The sequence below is a fragment of the Chelonia mydas genome, chromosome 10 (assembly GCF_015237465.2).
Source record: "Chelonia mydas isolate rCheMyd1 chromosome 10, rCheMyd1.pri.v2, whole genome shotgun sequence".
Taxonomy (NCBI): Eukaryota; Metazoa; Chordata; order Testudines; family Cheloniidae; genus Chelonia; species Chelonia mydas.
The window spans coordinates 25,411,539-25,432,712 of record NC_051250.2 but is presented as its reverse complement, the minus strand read 5'-3'; the positions used below and the strand labels follow the sequence as shown (position 1 = coordinate 25,432,712).

Here is a 21,174-nt window from a genome sequence, read left to right as displayed (position 1 = left end):
AATCAGAGGTGACATGGGCTGTTGTACCAGCATCAGTACAAATTTTTACAAAGAAGCCAAGCTTTTACCAGGTTATATACATTTGAATCCACTCGTCAGGGGACACAGAGAGGAAACCCTTGGCATTTTGCTTATATCTATAACAAGCAAAGCACAAGGTAACTGTGTTTCCCCTGTGCCTTGTAAAGCAGGGGAGGATGGGAAGCAGCAGGAAGCACATTAATCTATTTTAGTTTGATATATAGATGGCCTGCAAAGACATTTACACACAAAAAGGCTATAAAGATTTTGAAGTGTGCTGACTCACCTTACTGTTTCACTTTATCCTATCCCTGTGCCCTTTGCATTGTTGACATAAAATAAAATGTGATCAATGTCCAAAAAAGGGCTTACCATTCATTTGTAAGGTATTTGTAACCCTTTGTACTCTCCCCTCTTCTCCCCCTCCCTTCCCCCCGCCCACCCCATGACCAAAGCACATGTATTTCCCTGGCTCTCACTTATTATTCGTATTACAATAGGGCCCAGAAGTTGTAAATCAGGATCAGAACCTAGATGTTACATAAAAACACAGAGCAAGAGACAGCCCTTGCCTTAGAGGTCTAATCACCTAACTTCAAGCACAATGCAACAAGGAAATGCAACAAGTAAACCAAAGGAACAGGACAGGGACAGTGAAGACAGAAGTAACAGAAGACCTGCAAGGACAGCCAGATAGTTGTGAATCAATTGATGTAAAGAAATAAAAGCAATCTGCCAACAGAGTGCAAACTGGGAATGTCTTACATGCCATGGAACCCCTTTGGACAAGACATTTCAGGAAAGGTTCATGATTTTATCTCGATTTCTGTTGGGGGTTTACTTGCTTGAGCATTGCACCTAATTAGTATTACAGATAACATGAATCAATAACTTTCTGAAGAACCAAACTCCTTGTATGTATTGGTACTTTAAAATGTTTGCATTTGTTAAAACATGTGCTTTTAGAGTATTACTGCTAAAGTAAATGGGGCATTTGTTTCCATGCAAGTACAATATAGTTAGCAGGCCAACATTTCAAAAGCATCTAAATCCCATTCAAAGTCAATGGGATTTAGGAGCCTATGTCACTTATTAAAATTTTACCTAGTATCCATTCAAATCAGTCACAGTCTGTACTCATCAGCAGATTGAGGGACTCGGGTCTAACTCAACCACTGAAACCTCAAGGAAAATGCTACTTTAAGAGGCTTAATCTCCAGCTTCTTACTGGGCTAACAATCCGGAACCACAAACTCATTAGACACATTATAACATTCAACACCATACATATTCTTTAGAGATGCCCACGGTGCATATCTTCCACAAAGAGTATGTCTACACTATGAAATTAGGTCGATTTTATAGAAGTCGATCTTTAGAAATCGATTGTATACAGTCGATTGTGTATGTCCCCACTAAGCACATTAAATCGGTGGAGTGCGTCCTCAATACCGTGGCTAGCATTGACTCACGGAGGTAGCTATCCCACAGTTCCCAGAGTCTCCGCTCCCCATTGGAATTCTGGGTTAAGCTCCCAATGCCTGATGGGGCAAAAACATTGTCGCAGGTGGTTTTGGGTACATGTTGTCAGTCTCCCCTCCTTCTCTCCCTCCAGGAAAACAAAGGCAGACAATCGTTTCGCGCCTGTTTTCCTGGGTTACCCATGCAGAAGCCATAGCATGGCAAGCATGGAGCCCACTCAGCTCACTGCTGCTGTTGTGAGCATTGTAAACATCTCGCGCATTATCCTGCAGTATGTGCAGAACCTGGCTAAGAGACTCCAGCACGAGGACGATTGTGAGGAGGACCTGGACACAGACATTCCTGAAAGCACGGGCTGTGGCAATTGGGACATCATGGCGGCAGTGGGGCTGGCTGATACAGTGGAACACCAATTCTGGGCCCGGCAAACAAGCACAGATTGGTGGGACCGCATAGTGTTGCGGGTATAGGATGATTCACAGTGGCTGCCACTTTCCTTGAACTTTGTGAGTTGCTTTCCCCCGCCCTGAAGCGCAGGAATGCCAAGATGAGAGCTGCCCTGACAGTTGAGAAGTGAGTGGCAATAGCCCTGTGGAAGCTTGCAATGCCTGACTGCTACCCGTCACTCGGGAATCAATTTGGAGAGTGCAAATCTACTGTGGCGACTGCTGTGATCAAAGTAGCCAATGCAATCACTGACCTTCTGTTACCTCTGCACTACCCCAAATTCGACCCAGCAAGGTCAATTTTAGTGCTACTCCCTTCGCCGGGGAGGAGTACAGAAGTTGATTTTAAGAGCCCTTTAGGTTGACAGAACGGGGTTGGTTGTGTAGAAGCAGTCATTTTAAAATCGACCTAACACGGCTAAATTCGACCTAACCCTGTAGTGTAGACCAGGGCAGAGTGAAAAACAAATATTTCCAAAATACTTACAATCCAATCAATTAAAATATAAATTCCTAACACTGTTTGGAAATAGGGTTTTACACAATCAATATGTATTCTGATGACAAAAATATAACGTGGCAGATTGGCCCTACAAACAATACCGACTGTGTAACCTACAAGCCACTGACAACAGCAACTTTATTGTCAAAGACGACAAGGGAAGGGTTATAGGAGCATTGATCAAGGATGATTTGGTGCATTTCTGTAGTTTATGTTATCTCCATGAGATGAAGTATTTTCTAAATATCAGCAATGTTACTGAAAAGAAACCTAGAAAGCTGTCATGTCAAAGTTTATGATAATATATTTAAAATATGTCATAAAGCCCTGAGCTGAAACAGGTTCCTGCAGGGGTCAGGCTGCATAGTCAAAACTAAGGTAAATGTTAACACAGCTGAGATTTCAATGGAGTGTAAGGGAATCATATGATGAACTCCCAATTGACCCTAACTCCCAAAAGGCTCCTCTTAAAATCCCATCCCATAAAATTATTCTAGAATAGTCTTGACTGAAGGAAATCTTATCATGGCCTTTTCAATCAGATGAGAGGACACTCTACTTAAGGTCTTCCCACAATCCCAAACAGGTGACTATTTCTGCTAAAATTATTAGCAGTGAAAGGGAGTTAATGTTGATATTTCAGTGTTCATCGATAGGGTTCAGAATTAATGTTGTGAACATAGTAACACAACCGAGGACAATTGACAACTCTCACAACTATTGATTCTCTATTTACAGACTCAACAGACAGCACTGCAGAGGGTCCCACTGAAAGATTTTTCTTCATTACATTTGGCTTTTCAAAAATGTCTCTCTGTACGTTCTAATATGGCCCCCATCATGGGGGTATCTGAGCATCGATTGAAATGAATTTTATATTCACAACACACTCACAAGCCAGGAAGCGTGATCCCCATTTGACAGATAGGGAAACGGAAGTCCAAAAAGGTTAGGTGATTTATTCATGGACCACGGTCACACAGGAATCTACAGCAGACACTGAAATTTAACCCAAGTCCCCTGCATTCCACTCTGGTTTCTCAGCCACACGATGACCCTTGCTTACAAATATATAGGTACAGCTAATTTTTACAATCTCTTCAAGGGCTTTTCTGGGATTTAAATCAGATCCTCATACCCACAGAGCACGAATCATACCTCTAAGCCAACGAATTTAAACTCTGCAAAGACAGGGTTCACAAGAAGAGAGTTGGTTTGTTGCACAAGTTCAAGCTAACCCTCATTTTCAAAATGAACAAACAGTTTTAAGGCAGCTTGCATCCATTTGTAGTTTCATTTGAAACAGAGGTTTCATCAGTAAGAAGCATTTCAGCCTGGAACTACATACGCTGGTGGAATGGAAAACATTATCTCTGAGTACTATTTTCAATTCCAAGCAAAAAGGTCCTGCTCCAACAACAGAGCACAGTCTAATTCCAAGTGAAAAATTCCTTATGCATTAGTGCAATGCTAGCTAATCCCAAACAGATGGCACAAAGTATAAATGCAGGGTTTTCTGAAGGTATCTGAACATTTTCTTAACTGAGCCCTGGCAAAGGTGACACAGGTAGGGGTAGATGGCACTTTGTTTTAGTCGTGGGAGGACAGAAGAGAGAAGAAAGTGTAAGTTAAGGCACAGAACAGTAAGTAAGGAGATATGGATTCTGTTTCTGCACTACTACTATCTCTATGTGTGGCAAAGTCCTTTAACGATGTGCCTCAGTTTCCCCACTTGTACAACTGGAGTTAACAATACTTTGTTAATTCAAAAGTGGTTATGAGGATTAACTCAGGAGTCTGCTGAGATTCTTTTATGCTATGGCGTTGAGTGCCATGGAAATGCCAATAAATAAATAGAAACAGAAGGTGAAGATGCAGAGTTCTTGCTGCCTGCTGAAAAATAAACCCATCTGTTTTTAACAGCCTTACATTTGCTCGCTCTCTCTCTCTCACACACACACACACACACACACACACACACACTTACTTCACTGGACATTTTCCAACTATAAGCCTGGATCAATATGCTTGTATCTTGCATTTATTTTATTTATTTATTTATTTATTGTTAAGATAGACACCAGGTGTCTATCAGAGTGGAGCTCCAAAGGTGCCTGGCGCTTTGAGGCAATAAGCTGATATAATTAATATGTATAAATGAAATAGCAAAATATTTAGATGGTGCCATTTATAGCATCAATATAACTTTATACATAGGTGTGAGATTTTCACTTAGATGTTTTTGAAAACCCCACCCAGATGTCAACTAAAATACAAGCAGATTTAAACACAAAATACTCTGTAATTATTAACAAATGTAACCTTCCATCAAAGCATATTATATATTAGGGCTGTCAATTAATCACAGTTAATTCACACGATTAACTAAAAAAATTAATCGTGATTAAAAAAGTTATCGCGATTAATCACACTTTTAATCACACTGTTAAACAATAGATTACCAATTGAAATTTACTAAATATTTTTGGATGTTTTTCTACATTTTCAAATAAATTGATTGCAATTACAACACAGAATACAAAGTGTACAGTGCTCACTTTATATTACTATTTTTTATTACAAATATTTGCACTGTAAAAATGATAAACAAAAGAAATAGTATTTTTTCAATTCACCTCACACAAGTACTGTAGTGCAATCTCTTTATCATGAAAGCGCAACTTACATATGTAGAATTTTTTTTTTACATAACTGCACTCAGAAAAATAAAACAATGTAAAACTTTAGAGCCTACAAGTCCACTCAGTCCTACTTCTTGTTCAGCCAATTGCTAAGACAAACAAATTTGTTTACATTTACGGGACAAAATGCTGCCCGCGTCTTATTTACAATGTCACCTGAAAGTGAGAACAGGTGTTTGTATGGCACTTTTGTAGTTGGCATTGCAAATTATTTACATGCCAGATGTGCTAAACATTCGTATGCCCCTTCCTGCTTCAACCACAATTCCAGAGGACATGCTTCCATGCTGATGACGCTCATTAAAAAAAGATGCGTTAATTAAATTTGTGACTGAACTCCTTGGGGGAGAATTATATGTCTCCTGCTCTGTGTTTTACCCATATTCTGCCATATATTTCATGTTATAACAGTCTCAGCTGATGACCTGGCACATGTTGTTCATTTTAATCACATATTTTCACTGCAGATCTGACAAAACGCAAAGAAGGTACCAATGTGAGATTTCTAAAGATAGCTACAGCACTTGACCCAAGGTTTAAGAATCCGAAGTGCCTTCCAAAATCTGAGAAGGATGAGGTGTGGAGCATGCTTTCAGAAGCCTTAAAAGAGCAACACTCGGATGCGGAAACTACAGAACGGAACCACCAAAAAAGAAAATCAACCTTCTGCTGGTGGCATCTGACTCAGATGCTGAAAATGAATTTGCATTGGTCTGTGCTGCTTTGGATCATTATCGAGCAGAACCCATCATCGAGCAGAACCACGTCCTCTGGAATGGTGGTTGAAGCAGGAAGGGACTTATGAATCTTTAGCACATCTGGCATATAAATATCTTTTGGGGCCAGCTACAACAGTGCCATGCAAACACCAGTTCTCACTTTCAGGTGACACTGTAAACAAGAAGGAGGCAGCATTATGTCCTGCAAATGTAAACAAACTTGTTTGTCTGAGCGATTGGCTGAACAAGAAGTAGGACTGAGTGGACTTGTAGGCTCTAAAGATTACATTGTTTTATTTTTGAGTGCAGTTTTTTTTTTTTAACATAATTCTACATTTGTAAGTTTAACTTTCATGGTAAAGAGGTTGCACTACAATACTTGTTATGGGGGAATTGAAAAATACCATTTCTTTTATCATTTTTATAGCGCAAACATTTGTAATTAAAAATAGTAATATAAAGTGAGCACTGTACACTTTGTATTCTGTGTGGTAATTGAAATCAATATATTTGAAAATGCAGAAAACATCCAAAAATATTTAAATAAACTGTATTCTATTATTTTTTAACAGTGCGATTTATCACACAATTAATCATGATTAATTTTTTAATCGCTTGATGGTCCTAATATATATAGATATACACACACACGCATATACACAAGAATGCTAAGTATTTTTTTGCTGTTTATCTTTTTCAAACAACTAATAGAACATTTGAATGACATGGGAATGCCAACATATGATATATAAATATAGGATCTGTCAAATACACATCACATCAGTAACAGTACATGGAAGCTATTCCTTACTCTGGGGTACTGTGATCTTTATTCTGAAATTTCCTATTAAGTGCTGCAAAAACCTACTGACATAGGTTAAAAAGTTAGAGGGGGAGAGAATATTAACTATGCAAAAGATACCCCTATTTGTAGGCTATATAAAAAGTCATTTTTATTGTCATTGTCCTCTTTGTGCACTCCACACCCTAAACGAAGCCTCCAGCCCCTCAAAAAATGCAGAAACTATTTTCCCAAAGTGATGAATTCCTACTGGCACCATAATAGATTACAAAGGAAATCTAATCTCACTTTTGACCAGGACAGGGGCCATGAAACTAAACAGACAAGTTATGAGAGACATTTCAAGAAATCTCTCAGCTTGGGTACGTATATGCCGCTGTAGCACTTCAGTGACAGGAGGGGTTCTCCCATTGGCATACATAATCCACCTCTCCGAGGGGCAGTAGGTAGGTCGATGTAAGAATTCCAGACCTAGCACTGTCTGCACTAGGGGTTAGGCTGGCATAGCTACATCTCTCAGGGGTGTGGAATTTTCATGCCCCTGAGAGACATAGCTAGGCTGATGGAAGTTCCCAAGCTAGACCAGCTCCTTATGAACAGTTTCTCTTTCACTCGCAAAACACAATAGCATCTACATCCAGTCCATACAGCTTCAAAGGGATTATCATTTGAAAACTCAGCTGGGCATATTCCAATGTCTCCATGTGCAGTAACATCAGAGCATGAAGAAGAGACCTGGGCTCGCTGTAGCTGGGGCACAACATCAGCTAGACAGAAGACAGTAGTGTGCCTGAAAGTGGTCCCTGAGAGGATACAGTACTGAATACATGTGCACGGGCACAAACAGGCCTGCTTAGCTATTCTGCATAAAGCCTGGTATCCTGTGGCATGAGATTAGATTTAAAGGGATGCTGTCAACACCACATTTGTGAAGCTGACTAATTTTTTAAAACCCCAGTTTCTGATAGATGATGTGTCCGGAATTTACTTCCTTTTAAAAATCTTTTTTCAAGGGTTTTCCTGTTCTTCTGTTGATGTTCACAAGGGTGTTTTCAACAAGGGAGAAAATTACTAGTATTGATGAAACTGACTCTACAAATACCTTTTTCCATCCTCTGCTCCCTGCTCCTATCCGGCGAAGAGGGATCACTTAGGCGACTCTGCTCTCTCACTCTCCTCTCCTGAAGAAACTGCTCTGCCCCAAAATGTGGTGTCAATCCCTCGTAAGACTCCTATCCCTTTCAACATATGCAAAATTTCTACTCAGCCAAGGCAACCAGACAAGCAGGTTTCTCCAGCCTTCAACTATACTCTGACATGCCAGGTGCACATTCAAAGCTTCGTTCAAAGTACTCATCCTTTGAGAGCACTGAGCTCCTATTCCCAAACCACAGCAAAGTCAAGTACTTACAAAACAAAGATTGTGAAATAGCTTGTCCAAGAGTTTCCCCTTTAGTAATATACTAGTTTGCATATGAGGAAACTTTCCAAGACTCCTACAGATACGTCAATTAACACGAAAGTCCAGAGCGGTTGCACTGTGCTTTTGAGGTGCTGATGCTTTTACAAAACACAGACAGCACTATGACACACAAGTCATGCTCTCATGTCTAATTAAACAAGCATTGGGAAAAGAGACCATCTGCATTTAGCCCATTTGTTATAATCACGCAGTATGTTAACAACGACTTTGGCATTGCCAGACTATGCCCCAGGTACGTTCGAAACCTGATTCCAAAGTAGGCAGATACATTAGGTGCAAGGAAAACTCTTAGAAAATCTTTGCTTAAGAATGTAGCTAACCTTGTTTTACTAAAACCTTTCATGGAGGTAGCAGAAGAAAGCAGCCACTACATAGCAAGGAGCTGTCTACAAGAAGGTCGAATCAGGCATAAACACAATCTATAAGGTGCATTCATAAATTAGGGGGCATTTTTTCAGGTCAGTATATTCTACTGATAATGTAAACACACAAGAAGACACCATTTAAACAATATCAGATTTAAGGAGGAGAATGGAAGAGAGATGTGCATCAGAAAACATGCATATTATTTCAGTTGTTTATAGAGGGTACAAACATTATTCAATAATATCCTGTAGACAGCCCTATCAAAAATAAAAAAAAAGTCAAGACTCTCTCTTCTGGGCAATATGATATTCACCACTGCTGCTGCAGTTTCTTGCTTCCACAGGCTTAGCAGAAGGGAATCAATGAGGAACCTTAAAATGATGCTTTTAAACAAACAGAAAAAAGTGAGCTAGGTGCAGCCTGCCACAGGTAAATTGGTACAGGGGGCTCGTCCTCCAGGCTCAATAAACATCACTGGGCCTTATCTAAAACCACACTATGAAGAGGACAGTGTCTCCCTCTACCCTGAACTCCTTCTCCAAGCGATCTGGATATCTAAACTATCATATTATATATATTATATAATATCATAAATCATGCAGATTTGCTCAGTTTGCCTGAATCTTAAAACTAAGGCCTTGTCTACACACAAAAGTTGTTCAGATTTAACTAAATTGGTTTAGAAACTGCTTAAGGCCTTGTTTACACGGACTGAGAAATGATTTAACTAGATCAGTTTATAAACTGCTTTAGTTAAATGGTACAAGCCCCTAGTGTGGGCACACTACTTTCAAATTCAGTGGCTTGCTTTGATTTAACTTTTTTGTTTGTTTGCTTTACAGGATTAAGCTAAACCTTAACATGAAATAAGAACATCTACATACTAGCTTGCAATGTTTAACTGAATCATTTATAACTATACCTTTCATTAAATGAGTACAAGTTTGTGTGTAGACGAGGCCACAGCAACTTATTATGCTGTCCCACTTTTCCCCCACACTCACAATCTTTCCTCTACCCCCGACCCGAGATATAGTTCACCATCCTATGAGCATCAGGACAGTCAAGTAAGCCTATAAAGGACACTTCCTTTCAGGACCTGCACTCCCTGAGGCCCGATTCTGCCTTGTGGCTGAGCACCCTTGACTCAATGAAGCCAATGGGAGTGGAGGAGGGCACTCAGCCCGGCTCAGGAGGCACTTGCCCCAGCAAGATTGGCCTGCTGGTTTCTGCGGCAAGACTGCCATGTTACAGCCCGGCATTTCCCAGCACCCAGCTAGAAGGCCGCCAGTTGCGCCAGAACAGTGACTGGCCTGGGAATAGATCTCAGCCCCTCCACAGTGCAGCCCCTTGTTCTAACAGCTCTCCTCCCACATTGGGAACAGAACCCAAGGGTCCCAGTACCAGACCCCGGCTCCAGAGTTGCCAACTCTCACACTATTACTACATTTTTCCTGGTTCTGGGTATCTATGCTGCACTCAGATCCAGCCAGAAGAAAGCAGGAGCTTTCCTCACGTTCCCCCCTCCCCCTTGCTTAAAATGGCTACTATGTCCCATGGCTCTCAATGGAATGGAAGCCATATACTGCCCTCAGCCAAGGCGACTGCCACTTCTCCACAGCCTCTTCAGGTAAAAGTGAGGCTGCTCCTAGTAAAGATGGCTGCCACCTCTTATTGTTCCCAGTGGGAACGAGGTCTACTGCCCTCAGCTAAACCCGTCCCCCTACGAGGCCCAGGCAGAACACAGGGAAAGTGGAGGGGGACTGTGGAGAGAAGGGAGAGAGCATGTGGAGCAAGGAAACATGGAAGGGAGAAGGGAGTTCACAATGGGGAAAGAACTGGGGTCTGGGGAGGGAGGAAGAATGGAGGTGCAGGGACACTGAATGAGGGCAAGGGAAAGAAAGGGTGCCAGGATGCTACCAGCCAGGCCAGAGCAGGAAGGTGGGGGGAAGGGGAGGTGCAGTTTTGTATGTGTAAAGATGAATGAATTTTACTCATGTAATTAACACACACATATTAGGGGTGAGGGGGGCTTTCACCTAGAGTTTAAAAGAAAAATAAGAGAGAGACAGAAAAAGCCACACACCTTACCACTAGATAACACTCCTGGGTAGTAACAAGTGTTTCTAAAGCTTTAGCCTGTCTACAAGTTACCTTGAAGCATGTGGATCAGCATGTGTAATCAATGTTCCATAATCAATGTTTTATGGCCCATGGCAAAGAATGCTCATGCCATTATAGATCTCTGCACCCCACATCAACTCATTATTAGCCATTATTATTCATTATTATGCTTGTTCTTGAAGCAGAGAGGCAATACGTAATACTTTTTATGCCATCCTTACTGATAGACTTCCGTCACAATGAGTTTATCTACCTCCAAACTGAACTACAGATGGAAAGGGATTAATCTGAACAATCTGCATTTGCTATCACTTGTGCCTTCACTGCAACTGTTCTGTAGGCAGAGTAGCATAGAGTAGCACATGAGTTTTGGTTCCCATCCTGTTCTGTTACAAATTTCAGGCCCCATTTCTGCAACTGCGTGCATGTGGGCAGAGCATCGACTTCAAATAACAAAGATGCATGCAGTTCCAGGATTTATTTCATATTTTATTTCTATTGAAAAAGCCTATCCCAGACCCTTTGAAAAAGGTGACATTTTTCAAAAGTGCCTAAGTGATTTAGCACTTGTGTACATGAGGAAATGTACCCACATAACTATGCCAGTATAACTACAAAGCTGTAGCTATACCGGGATGACACCACATGTGGACTCTTATTCTGGAATTAGAGAACCTTTTTTTCAATTTAGCTTATATGCTTCCAACACCCCATTTTTGAAGATGAACTGAGGTGCTCTGAAAAAATTTACCTTAGGCGCTCCCTCTTTCCACCATAAAAAATAAAATAAAATACAACTAAAAATATATATTTAAACAGGATTGAGCTTTTTCTATAGAAACTGCAAGTGTCAGTTACCTACAGTAGAACCTCAGAGTTACGAACACCATAGCTACGAACTGACCGGTCAACCACATGCCTCATTTGGAACCGGAAGTACGCAGTCAGGCAGCAGAGACAAAAAAAGGGATAGTTTAAAAAAAAAGATTTGACGAGGTAAGGAACTGTTTCTGTGCTTGTTCCATTTAAAGTAAGATGGTTAAAAGTGGCATTTTTCTTCTGTGTAGTAAAGTTTCAAAGCTGTTGTCAGGGTTCCCTCCCCACTCTGAACTCTGGGGTACAGATGTGGGGACCCGCATGAAAGACCCCCTAAGCTTAATTCTACCAGCTTAGGTTAAAAACTTCCCCAAAGCACAAATTCTTCCTTGTCCTTGGACGGTATCGCTGCCACCACCAAGTGAGTTAGACAAAGATTCAGGAAAGGGATCACTTGGAGTTCCTGTTTCCCCAAAATATCCCCCCAAGGCCCTTCACCCCCTTTCCTGGGGAGGCTTGAGAATCATATACCAACTAAATAGGTAAACAAGGTGATCACAGACTGGACACTAAAAACCAATCAGGTTCTTAAAAGCAGAACTTTATTATAAAGAAAAAAGTAAAAGAAGCACCTCTGTAAAATCAGGATGGAAGATAATTTTACAGGGTAGTAAGATTTAAAACACAGAGGATTCCCCCCTAGACAAAACTTTAAAGTTACAAAACACAGGAATAAACCTCCCGCTTAGCATAGGGAAAATTCACAAGCTAAAACAAAAGATAATCTAACGTATTTCCTTGCTTTACTTACAATTTTTGTCATCTAGATGCTTATTTCTGGTAGGGTTTTAGGAGAGGGTTTTTCTTTTCTGCCCTGGTCTCTCTCTGTCTCGGAGAGAACAACAAAAGACCACACAAACAAAACCTCCCCCGCCCCACAGATTTGAAAGGATCTTCTTCCCTTATTGGTCCTTTTGATCAGGTTGGGCCAACCAGGTTATTTGAGCTTCTTAACCCCTTACAGGTGAAGGAGGGATTTTATGCTACCCTTAGCTGTATGTTTATGGCAGCTGTATTAAGTCAATGTTCAGTTGTAAACTTTTGAAAGAACCATAACGTTATGTTCAGAGTTACACACATTTCAGATATACGAACAACCCCATGCCCAAGGTGTGTTATACCAATAAATTAAAAACCAGCAGGATCTTATTAAAGGGAAAAAGACAAAATACCACATTTACTGTGAATACAGAAAGAATCATAGTAAGCAGTTAGTTACAGCTATAACATTCCATTCAATCTCATCTTTATTCACGCATTCATTCACACACACACACACAGGTTCTGCAAGGTTGTTATCATAGTAAGCAGTTAGTTATAGCTATAACATTCCATTCAATCTCATCTTTATTCACACACACACATACACACACACACACACACACACAGGTTCTGCAAGGTTGTTATCATAGTTACCAGCCTTAGAGTTGCTCATGCCAAGCCACTGGCCAGGTGGCCTGGACATGAGGAGGGAGCAGGGCCTTGTCAGATGCTCATCTGATGCTCCTGGAAGTTGCTTTGCAGAATCAGACCCCAAAGTTCTCACTTTTTAGAGTCTATTTTTATAGGAATTTCTTCCTATGCCAGTCTATGGGAATTGCTTCATCATGCTGTTGCTGAATCAATCAGCAGATAGCACATTCCTGACGGCTCCAAGATGTTATCTTGTTCTTTGGTTCTCCCATTCTTGAGGCTGTTGGGTGGATTCCAGTCTGCCCTCCGGGGGTCCTCTGGTTATTTCCACTTGACGCCTTCTTCAGCTGATGGACACTAGATTCTTAGGCTGGCACCTCCCTGATCATTCAGTTATTATCCACACCAAGCATCCATCCACATACATCCTCTATCTCTATTTTAATCACAATTGTTAATACAACAAAAGGGCGGGGAGTCTCTGGGTGCTGTTTCTGTTGTTAGAGTATTGCTTTGAGTCTCTCTCTCTCTGTGAATTGCTTTGAGAACAGACTCTGTCTTAGAATGTACTAACACAATTAGCAGCTTGCAAGTTTCACACACAGAGGGAGAGAAACAGTACCAAAAACCAAGAGACCTCTTAATTAGTAATACCCTGGAATTTAAACTATGGGGAATCAAACTCATTTGTGATTTTAATACAGAACTTCTTTAATATGATCCAACAGGTGTTTGTAACTCTGAAATTCTACTGTACTTAAATAGCTTGCCAGCTACTTACTTGATTGAGATGCTTACCAAAAGCTTGAAATGTTAGGATGAATGTGGTATTTAGATACTAAAAATGAAACATTACGTTGTGAAGTTAAATTAAGCCATACGGGTGTGAACAGTACTATATACCCATTCCGTGAAAATTGCAGAGATTCCTTTCTTGCTTTTCATGAACTCACAAGGATAGTTCAATCAAGAAATACTCCCATGAAACCTGTCTTGACAGCATTATGGACACCAACAAATAACTAAATAAATAAGTTGCATAACAGAGGTGGCTTTATTCAAAATAAAGAGGAGTGGAATTGTATATTTGGGGGATATTTTGGAACAGTCTCTCAAGACAGGAAGTTGCGTAATAAGTATGTAAAACAAATTTGAGGTACTGTATTTCAAATTTGCTTTAGACTCAGAACCAACAGTGTCCAAAAAGCAATATAAGCAATTAAGAACTATTTTCATTGCACCATATTTGTTCGATAGCCTTTAGAAACTGCTAATCAAAATTAATTGGGGTTGAAAGAAGTGGCCCTTTGCAGTACATAGACCACAAAGTGTTTTGGAGCTTTTTTCATCTACTGAATCATTTACATAACTGTTGGAGAACCTAGCAAGAATACATTTTAACAAGTAATTCATTCAAAAATCTGAAAATTCCATTTGCAAACGTGGATTAAACTTAAACCTTTAAAAAGCTTATAATAAGATAGGAGTTGTACAAGCTTTAGTTTGTTATAAATTATAACAAACACAAACAGCTGGCTCAGCAACTTCTGCCCCATCACGCATGCTAACTTCAAGGTCCAAAACAAAGCTAATAGTTATCCAGACACTACTTTTTTTCAACTACAGCTCAATCAATAAACCAAAATATCAAAAGGAGGGGGCCCATACATTAGCCCATATCGCTAAGTCAGGCCAGGTCAAAGGTATTTAATGGTGACCTGTAGATGGCGGGGAGAAGGTAATATGTTTGTGTTACTATTTGCTTCTGTATGATGAGTAAGAAGAGATGGGAAAGTTGGTGGAGGGCGGCTTCTGCTTGTTTCTTTTGCATCTGTCCTGGAAGACTGGACAACTAGTGAAATGACACCGTCACTTGAGTTAAGAGTGAAAGCTGAACTACTTAGAGAGGAAAAAATATACATGTATTTTAACCAGGCTGTTTAAATCTGCACTTTTTGTTAACACCTATTCAACTTCAATGACTAAAATACACTTTGGACAAAGGAATATTCTGTCAAAGGTCCAACCAAGTTCAGATAAAGTGTGGGAGCACACAATACATACATTATCGCATACCCAGGCAGTCCTCCAGGAACGACCAGACATTTCACTCCTAATATTTCTAAATGTAAAGAAGCGGGGGGGGGGGGGGGGGGGGGGGGGGGGAGATTAAAATGTTCTCATAGTTTCTACGTATCCTAGTGGAAAAGGGACTCAAGTTCAACAATTTTTGTAATCCTTTGCAAGGCACCTCTAACAAATTACTTCCATATGGAATTCCTAGTTAGTTGCTTCATTACATACTGTCATGTAGGCAAGTTAGCATAAAACAAACAGCCAGTTCTATCATCAAGTTCTGAACAATGCTAAATCAGCAGAAATTCAGGATTCACAACCACAACAACTGTTAAAAACTAGAGCACGGCAGACTAATCTCTGAACGCTATGGATATAGCTCCGTTTTGGAGCTCCCACTTTTGCAGTACACAAGCATACGGTACAAACTAAGACTCCAATTCAAAACATGTGGACAGATTCCTGTTCCCATATGAAATCATAAGGAAGTCAACAGAGCTCCACAAGGAGTGTAAGGGGCTGTCCACATGGTTTCAGTTGTAGGACTGGGGCCCAGTATCCACTCATTTTTTCCTCCCTCTCCAGCCCGCTCAATTACTGCTAACACATGCACACTGAACATTGCAGAAGTCTTACACTCAAGGCTCTCAGACATGAAGGTCGGGCGATGCAGTTCAGAACAGAGCTGGATGGATGGCTTTTCTCACACCACTCCATCAGCACTCCAAAATACAGTTTTATTAAGTTACCAAGTGCCAAACTTCCCAAACCACTTGGAATTCTAGGTCCTTCCAATTACAGTTACCACCAGCATCAGGTGTAAGTGATTACAGACATATCAGAACTAATTAAAACATGACTAAGTATTGGTCTACGCTTAAAAGAGTTATATCAACATAGCTGTGTCGGTCAGGGGTGTGAAAAAAAAAACACCCCAACTGACGTAGCTATATCGCCATAACCCCCCGTGTAGATGCAGCTATGACAACAGAGGAGTGCTTCCCAATTGACATGGCCAACATCATTCGGGGAGATATAGACTGCACCTACATGACAGGGCTATACTATGCCAGTATAGTCCCCCTAAGTGTAGGCATACCCTAACTTTCCTCCCCAACTAAGGTCTTCAATAAAAAATTAAATCATATTAAAAAGTGTAGGTTTATATTTGTAAGTATTTATGCAGCACAAATACCTGTTGGATTAGTCAAAGACAGATTCAGAAAGATTAATCCTATAAGGACATTTTCCTTGCAAATGTTTCAGCAAGAAACAAGTGCTATGGTGCGATGCCAGCAGCTACTTACATATTATACAAATAACTTGATCCCCTCACTGGTGCTGTGAAGTAACCACAGGCTACCGAAGTCTTTTCCCTTTCTGTTCTATACTTCTCCCTGCTATAATGCAGCTGTCATCTCAGCGTCTCATATTAGTCATTCTATAAATCAACCTAAACATTTGAGTCTAATAATCTGAGTCTAATCCAATATTCAGACTCTCTAAAACCAATCCATCTAAAGTTTGTGACTGAGACATCATTACCAATCTACTTATGTATCAATTAGTGAGTCACAAAGATCCAATTATCTATCATCTTAGTAAATGACAAATTCTCAATTTCTGTAGAGAAGAAGGAAGGAGTAGAATTCTCAGTTTCTGGGGAGGAAAGCAGAAGGTGGAAGAAATGTCTTTGATCTGTCAAACTCTCCCTACCCCCCAGAAAATCGATTAGTCCCTAAACAAGCTTTTCAAGACCATGGTAGATACTCTACCACAACAAAGTATTAGAACCATACTCCACATGCATAAAATTTAGTGACTCTCCCCACATCTCCCCTGACCAAAAAACAAATAAAAAAAACCCCCACCACATAATGAAACACCTACTTAACCTGCACTAACTGACAAATTTCCCAGGCTTATTTAAATTCCATTAGCATCAGACAAAAGGAGCAGATTTTCCATACACACTCTCAAAGCAGGGAGAGAGGGGGGATACCAGAGTTCTAATAGGGAAGTGCTAGCAGCCCATTTAAGGGCTACGTTTCTCCGCTTTTCTGCGGATCTCTTCCATTTTGTATATTAGCACATGTCTACACCAATGCAGCTGCACTGCTGTAAGATCTCCTGTGTAGCTGCTCTATGCCAATGGGAGGGAGCTCTCCAGTCAACAAAACAACACCACCTCAACGAGCAGCGGTAGCTATGTCGGCCAGAGAAGCTCTCCTGCCGGCATAGTGCTGTACACACTATCACTTATGCCGGCGAAACTTATATCACTCAGGGGGATGGAATACTCATGCCCCTGAGCGACATATGTTTTGCTGACATAGGCTGTAGTGTAGACATGGCCTTAGGGTCTGCTCCTCCTTCTACCACACCACAGAAGACCTTCAGTAGCAGGAGATGGTCAGCACTGCATCTTTGCACAGTAGTGCTTAGTTTTCTCTGCTCCTGTGAGGAATTCTCCTGCTGAAGTACTTCTAAAAATGAGAACAGACAAGAAAAAAGAAATCTCATAGTATCCTCACCAAGTTAACGCTCTGACAGAAGACGTGGTTCAGGTATCACTCTGGAAACCCGTCCCCTATTAATCAGATTAAATGAATTTTAGACTGCTGAATAATTTAAACTACTGCACGTACCTTATATATAACGGAACAGCTCTCCTAAGCAATTGAACTGAAGACTGGGAATCTGTACTTTCAAAAACAAAATTATGAAACCAAATCAGCAGTTGCAGTAATCAGGAGAGAGTGGCAGGATTAATATATTTCAATTTTAAACCACTTCAGGGCCCCCTGTAATTTTTATAGTAAATATAGCAAAAAGGCAGATTTATTGAGCAATGACAATAGGATTTTATAAATACTACTCTCTTACTCTAGCTACTGCAACCCCAGAGGCATTTTACCCTAACCTGTAGTCAAACACCTGAAAGTTTAGCAAATCAGAGCACAACAACAGAACCATATTAAAAACTCAGAGTCAAAGTTAGGCCACAAAACAAACAAACAAACTGAAAAACTAAACCTAAATGAGAACAGCATAAGATAGCAGATCAAGTTTGGGAGAGGGAGCCAGAAACTACTGAACTGTAATCCTGAATCTGACAATGCTTCACGGTACTGGCCTCTGTAAGTCATTTCACCTCTGTGCCTCAGTGTCCCCATCTATAAAACTGGGATGGTATCTACCTACTTCATAGTGGTGTTTTGGGGATTAGCTGGCGTTTGTACAGCACTTGGGAGACGTAACACCTGTTTGGAGCTAAAGTGTTTGTTGTCAACATGCTAATGATACTTTTATATAATATGCTTTATATTTCCTTTCAGTCAAGCCACAATTCTTGTCTCGTTACTCTCCTTGTGTATGATACAGATTGGGATCAGGTTGAAAATAAACTGGCTGCCAATCAGACTGAGAGAAGTAATGTTTATTCTCTTTGCTGTGCCAGCGGACAATTGCATCAATTGAAGGTGTATATCTTTCTCTTGTAATCTTGCTGTAAAGATGGAAAGTTCTTGTTACTTCTGAATCTTACTCCCTAGGGACCAGCTCCAGTCCCTGCCCAGGCTGATACATCCAGGGCTTCCCAAAGCAACAGCAAAGTGAAACTGAACCAAGTCTTGTCAATTTCACGCTGCAGCAGCAAAGGCAGCAGAGCTGTCTGCCCTTAGACTCAAGTCTGCTCACATAGACTCACATTCAGATTTTTCCCAGGACCAGAAGCACTACATACAATTGGATTTTCATGCTCTGAACAAGAACATCTGTCACACTTCTAATAGTGACTAATTTAATATACGAAAGAACTTATGCATCATTTCAAGGTAAGGGCTTAATCAACTTTAATACAAAATAAAACGTTTAGAGTCTCACGCAAAACTTCTCAGTTAATTTAGCTAAGATATATAGGACAAGTGCTATTTAACATTCAAATGCCACAGAACTGTTTCCTCTGCAAATGTATACATGACCAACTACCTGTATTACAGAGAATGTAGCCACTTTACCTTCTGTCCTATTAGATCCCTTCCCAACCAGGCCTTGATAGCACAATTAATACTACAGCAAGTAGGGTCAGTAAACAAATTCTGTTTTCCCACACTGATTAAAATAAAAATCAGTACATGGCATAAGCAAGATTTGTGGCTGCACGAAGCAGTAGTAGGCTGAGGCAACATACCCCTAAACCACAAGCTCTACAACAGCCTGAGGGGCAGGAGTCATTTCAGTTAGCATCTTAACCCTTTGTAGAGTGCAAGTTAGACTAATCCTACTAAACGATCATCCGGCTGGCAGTCTGGAAAACACAAGTATAATACCTTGGACTTCTATAGTATCTTCTAGCGAGGCTCAAAAATGTTTTAACACAATAATTAATTAAGCCTTAAAAGATAACTTATTATTCCCATTTTACCCAAAGCCCAGTGTGCCAACCTCACCCATGGCATAGGCACAGCTAGGTTGACAGAAGATTGCTGCCATCAACCTAGCCACTGTCACTCGAGAAGGTGGAAAAACCTCTTCCATTGTGTAGGACGCATCTACACTATGGCACTGCAGTGGCATAGCTACAGTGCAATAACTTTGCCACTGTCGCGCCCATAATGTACACCTGACCTGAGGCACAGAAAAGTGAAAGTAGCTTTACTCTGAAAAGCAACAGTGCAAAACCAGCACCTCTGCTCTGCAGACCAGCTCTACAGATGGGCTCAGAGCCAAATAGTGACCAAACACAATTTTATCGTGAGCCCAACAGCTATGGGTGTGAATCTGGATTCTATTACCTCTTCGCATCAACTAAGTACCAATTTCAGGACCAAAAGTTACACCAATTTGGTGTAAACCTAGTAGAAGCAATGGAACTGGCAGAAGTCAACAAGGGCATAAGTATCATTTATGTTTATTATGCTAGTGCCTGGGGTCAACTGAGAATGGGTGTGGAGGGCTAGGGGCATTGTACTTTTGTTATGATGATGTGGGAATGGCAAACTCTTGGTTGGACTTTGAAAACCCACCCTGACTTCCAGGGCTGGCATTAAGACAAAAGGTCCTTTCCCTGTCTTTTGGATCCACTTCCACTTGCCAATATTCACTTTTAAGGTCCAGTGTGGAAAACCAGATAGAACCTGCTTCTGTAGGGTATCATCTATTCAGGGAAATGGTAAGAATCCTTTAGAACAGGGATCGGCAACCTTTGGCATGCAGCCTGTCAGGGAAATCCGCTGGCGGACCAGGCCAGTTTGTTTACCTGCAACGTCTGCAGGTTCGGCCGATCGCAGCTCCCACTGGCCACAGTTAGCCGGTCCAGGCCAATGGAGGCTGCGGGAAGCGGTGTGGGCCGAGGGACGTGCTGGCCGCCGCTTCCTACAGCCTCCATTGGCCTGGAACGGCGAACCGCAGGCAGTGGGAGCTGCGATCAGCTGAACCTGCGGACGCTGCAGGTAAACAAACCTTCCCGGCCTGCCAGTGGATTTCCCTAACAGGCCGCATGCCAAAGGTTGCCGATCCCTGCTTTAAAACAACTTCATTTCTTTGTCTATAGTCCACACCAAATCTTGTGCTGCCCTCCTTTTTCTTCATCAGCACTATTTCGAAGTCATGAGAATGAGTAACCATGGAAACCTACAATGTCGCTTTCAGGGTCACTTCTCAGACACACTTTCTCCACACAAATCAATGGCAAAGCCAGGAACAGAACCCATCTTCCAACTTGGGTGTCTTCTACTTAACCAGTATTTCATGCCTCCTTTCTATAACAAGAATCCTTCATCTACCATTATCTACCTAGAGGAAGCACTTTGAAAAGGCCTTGTGCCGTATTTCATAATCGTTATTGACAGATATGCTCTAAGTACCATCTGAAATAAGAAGTAACTTACCATTCTCGAGACAAAACCTACAAAGCAGATCACATTCCCTCTTACTAGCTGGCTGTTAGCAGGGCATACAGGCCTGGATACTTTTTTGAGCAGTGCTGACTGACAGTGGTGCTGGAACACTTTTTACAGTGAGGGTGCTGAAAGCCAGTGGTCCCCAAGCTTTTTACTTTGCACCGCCCTTACCCTTTTCCATGCCCCCTCTCCCCAAAGCAGAGCCCCAGGTGCAGGGCTGGCATCAGCCAGGACCCCGGGCACGGGGCCAGGAGCAGAG

At 41.2% G+C, this 21,174-nt stretch overlaps 1 protein-coding gene across 2 annotated transcripts in view; it reads right to left on the bottom strand.

Moving 5' to 3' along the window:
- Nucleotides 1–21,174, bottom strand: part of CARHSP1 (calcium regulated heat stable protein 1) — a 55,710-nt gene that overhangs the window by 25,549 nt on the left and 8,987 nt on the right. Inside the window, exon 1 of one of the 2 annotated variants that reach the window (XM_007053791.4) lies at nucleotides 17,547–17,570. The exons of the other annotated variant lie outside the window; for it this stretch is intronic. The gene's annotated coding sequence lies outside the window, so the exon portion shown is untranslated. Of the gene's footprint in view, nucleotides 1–17,546; nucleotides 17,571–21,174 lie in introns of those variants that run through there. 2 annotated transcript variants of the gene reach the window in all.